This window comes from Papilio machaon, chromosome 5 (genome assembly GCF_912999745.1).
Source record: "Papilio machaon chromosome 5, ilPapMach1.1, whole genome shotgun sequence".
Taxonomy (NCBI): Eukaryota; Metazoa; Arthropoda; class Insecta; order Lepidoptera; family Papilionidae; genus Papilio; species Papilio machaon.
In genome coordinates, this window is record NC_059990.1 from 3044037 (window position 1) to 3049271 (window position 5235).

Consider the following 5235-nt stretch of genomic DNA (forward strand, 5'->3'; position numbering starts at 1 on the left):
TGCGCTACGAAAACCTTTGCTTCTGACCACATGCCCACCATCGAACATCACACAGTACGACTAGCATAGCAACTTAACATGAAACTTCCCTACTCTACCATGAACCAGGACTGCTACTAGCATACTTTACGAGAAACTTTAACGAAGTTGTAAAACGCGGTTCGGTTGCCTCGGCGTGAGCGGTCTCGCCAACCGCGAAGCCTCGAGTGATGTCGCGCGTGCGCCATTCACACAAAGCTCACACTACACAATTTTTAAGTTGTACCGAGATACGTCCCGCCCAAATCCCAGCTCTACAAATTCTATAAGCTACTTAAGTTATCCAAGATGCTTAGGAAAGTATTGAAAAGTATATTCAAAGAATTCTTACTTCAACTATGTTAAATTTTGTTTATTCGAAACCAAAATATATTCGAACATTTAGTAAAAGTAAAATACTTACGGATAAAAATAACTAAAGCCTTTTTTTTCAAATGTCGATTCTATTTTTCAATTTAATCGAGTCAGGCAAAACATCTTTTCACTCAAGTTATTCAATCTTAAAAGGAGGTATCGTAATACAAAACGCAAAAACACAAAGTCCAATAAACGCAAATTCACGAGCGCTAGAAGTATTCTTGTCTTTGATCCCAAAATAAGATGTGTCCAATTTCAATATCTAGACTAAAACCCTTTACACAACCTAAATTCACAATAGTTCACAATAGGATATAAAATTTATTAATTTTATTATTATGTTAAAACTACTAAACTAAACTATATACTTATACCAAACTAAGAATGAAAACTAGATTATGTAAAAAATATAAAATATATATCGGTAACGTAAATACGTATTCATTGAAAAGCTGTTATAAAAATAACTGCAGACAATTTTGTGACATTTTTGAGAGATATCAAATTTTTGCTTTATTATTAATTTTATATGAAAATGAGTTATTCGCCAACCTGGGCCGTAATAACTTATTAAGCTGGGATTACGCTTTCCTCATTACGGAACTATGCAAACATTGTTGCGTTATGAATATAACTTTAGTTTCATCAATAATCGATTCAATGTAAATGTTCGCCTCATGAAAAATTAATTGTGAAGTTTGGCCTGTAGTTATCAAAATAACTTTTTACATGATAAAAATTTATGCAAATTTAATTTTATAGGTAAACATGAACGCTTAATTTAAATTTGTATACTAATAGCCCAGCGGTTAGCGTCTGATAACGTTAAGAGTTTTCCAATCCCGATAAGACATCGTTAAACTTTTCGTTTATGAATTGTAACATAGATTTATGTATATGCTGTTTAAGGATATGGTGTAAACTACAAAATAGTAAAATCTGTAAAAGATATGTTCAGATAGAAAAGTAATTTCTCACAATATCATTAATTAAAACACAATCTAATATTTATCAGACATTTTTATGATTTATTCCGGATCACTTTGGCACCCGTTGCTGCTTTCTATTCCACAAGATCCAACACAATTGGGACTTATTTATAAAAAGACTTTAAAGTTAGATCGTTTGATATATCGTATGATTTGAGTGGAAGTGGCAGTGCCGGGTGCGGCGGGTGACGGCAACGTGCTCACCTGCGGATGTTATTTGTCGGCGTCGAGCGCGTCCGCCTTTAGATTAGCCACAACGCATACCCATCTACATCTATACGTACATCCTCATATTCTGAACGTCTAGTCATTCTAAAAACTTAAAATCAAACAACCTGCTATAGAAATGTATTTTTATTCGTTAAAAAAAATATAAGAACTCTTTTTATTTTCACTAGCTAAAGAAATTATGTCTTAATTAACGTTTCAGCAATTAATTATAATTAGCAAAGTTATTTAGGATACAAAAATTAAAAAGTCCTTAGTCATTACGGAAGGACATTTCAGGAAAGGTTTTTGTAGACAACCGGTATACAAAATATACAAACAAGTAAATTTAAACCTCTTTTGCACTAAACCTTATATTAATATATTAAAGAGTATTTTTGTTATACGTCAGATATGTTTCTAACTCCGATCTGTTTGATTCCATCCCTTCCACATCAGTTGTCGCAACAGAACATGTTATAAGGACATCAGATTTCATTTCGATCCTGTGACTCCGTCGACTTATTTTCCGATGCGTGTTTAACGAGAACAAAACAATATCATTGTGAATTTTATACAAAACGACGTGACAAATAATGTGATTTTTGTTCATAGCTACGAGTACAAATGAGAAATTAACGTTTTGATTTACACTTTAATTTGACATTTTTATAACAAATAAAGTATCTCTTGATAACGAATCCTGTACAGATTTACGCTTGAATGGATTCTAATGCAATAAATGTTAAGTTGTATTAGTGTTGAAGAAGTAATTTTACAAACAGAAAAACTTTTATATACTAATTACTGTTACTTACCTATATCAGTTAAAATTCATTAGATAATCATAACTTATAAAAACAAGTTACTAAACACTAATAAGATAAGTATAACATCAACATGATTGTATGAATTTGAAATACGTATCGAAAAATACATTTACTGATAAGTACAACAACAAAGAAATGTATAACTTTACAAGGCCATTTAACCGGCGAAGGAAATCGTAAGTTCGCGTAGGCGCGTAGGCACGTAAGGCGCAGTAATGACGGTAATTTGAAGTAAACGCTGGGTGAGGGCGCCAGACGATTTGAAGCATCACTGATTCTAAGGTGATAATAGATAGGGCCTATAATTGTGGTAAATTTTGATTGAACAAATGAACTTTGAAAAGAGACTTTCTTTTATGTTTTTTTTTTTTGTTGAAAACAAACAAGTAAATGTCTGTAGTTATGTAATACATGATGTTTTTAAAATCAGTTATTCCAGATAAAGTACGTATTTTTATTCTTCAACCTATATAGTATCGACAAATCGGTCAGAACATTTTTCTATTATAATGTGGCAAACGAGCAAACGGTTACCAGATTTCGCCCAAATAGCGAAGCGAACGCTGCCCATAGACATCTGAAATTGCAGATCTATGAGCAGTCACAAATATAGGGTTTTACTTTTATTTAAATTTCCTGTATCCAGCTCTTAAGATATACCTTCAAAGTTTCATTGACAATCGATAAGTAATCAACAACATCTAACACCTTCTTAATAGCACATCGAAGCGGTTACTAAGTTTGCAAAAGCAATTTGTATGCGCTCACTTCTACGCGCCGTAGCACAATTCGTAGCACTTTGTAGCATCTTATGTTCAACGATATTTATAGTTTGTTTTTGTAGTCATCTAGTTCTTAATATTGTTTTCTTTTTATGTTTTGATTGCAAAACAGTACACACGTTATTATTGCGTTAATTTAGTTACCTTTGACCGCTTTCATCCCATTTCTGACAACAAACATAACTCAAGCACATATACCGTAGTCGTCAAATTTTACGTTTTTACAAATATGAAAGACTTGAATAGTAATAAACACAATAATCTATCGAGCATACATGGTTGTTCTTAACAGGTAACTAAAGCATTTAATAGTATTTATATAATTAAAGTCCTCGTTACTTTATAGCAGCGACGCGAAATAACTAAGGGGCAACCTTCCTTTTTGAATTAAGTTCAGTTTCTAAATGTTTCACATTTTATGTAATTTATCCTCTTTATAAATTTAAATTATAAAAAAAGTTATATTAAAAAATTGTCACGAGTAAAAAAGAAGTGAGAAAGATTTAATGAACTTTTGTATTTTTATTGACACAATTATGACATTTTATATGTTACGTCTGCGAATAAAATATATGTATGACAGGATAATAACATATGTGGGTGGGTTTTCATTAATATTTATGAAATAGACCTAAATAGCAAATTAGCTAGGCTTTTGGAATAATAACAATATAAGGGTCCATTCGCACATACCATTGAGGAATGAAATACCTACTTGAGATAATGTGGTCATTTGAACAGCGTTTGTTTGTGCTCTCTCAAAGTTACCGAGGTCCTTTCAAAATGTATTCAATGTTAACTATGCGAGTACCGCATGTGACATTGTCGGCCTCATTTTGCAAGGAACATACCTGTTTCTTGTACCATACTTTACCTGAAAATTAGGTAATTTCATGTAGTTTATTAACAAAGAAAACATAAAATTAATATGTAAACACGGAGAAATTGTTGCGCATTTCATTTTTTTTTTAATGTTACTAATATTATAAATGCAAATATCTAGAATTTAGATGAATGGTTGAATTAATGTTAGAAAGTATCTCCAGAACGGCTGAATGGATCTTGCTGAAATTTGCCATTTATGTCGACGTAGTCTGGAAGAACACATAGTATATAGTAGGCAGTAGTAGTAGGTAGTGTATAATATATATATATATATATATATAGCTATAGATAATTTAGTCACAATTTAACGATTAATTATATTATTAACGATTAACGATTTAATTTAGTCACATATTTAACGATACTTAATCACGTAATATATTTTTAACAAACATTTATCTAAAGATTCGCATTCTAAAATAACTAAAATAGAATATGAAAGATACATTAAATTACCCTTTCAATCAATCGTCTCATGAATTTTCATTTAAACAAAACATTTTAATTTTTTCCTTGTTCAAAAAACGTCGTCTCAATTACCCTCGTTTTCTTGAGACATTCAGCGATTGTTGCCACTTTTAAACTAAAATTCTGAGACTTTTTTAAAGTAACCGTCTACAAAAAGAAAGGAATCAAGACAGAAGAGAAATAAATAATCTTGATATACTTTCAAAACTTTTTGTTAAATGTGTTGAAACAATCGACAATCTAATCAAAGCGCCAGCCGTTCAACTAAAAATTTTTACGTGAAGCAATTTCTGGGAGACAAATAAAATACTAGAAAAATAATACAGTAAAAATGACTTCATTGCGAATAGTTAACAATTAAGTAAATAATTGACAGGACATATAATACAAATAATCAAAATAATCATAAAAATGAATTCGATTAATAAATACAATATATTCTACGGAGTTGTCATTATTAATGTTACTTAAATAATAAAGTCTCATTTTTTATTGAGTTTCCTACAATAAAAAATTAGACTTTTCGAAAAACTTCAGATATGATTCGCGGTATTTTGTACGTGTAATCAACGTAGAGAGTGCTACGCGCTACGCATGCGTAGAGGCGCGCTGTCTCCGTAGCTGTTGACTTGTCGCGCGGGCCGGAGCGGACGAACCGCCTACAGTGCTACCACACAC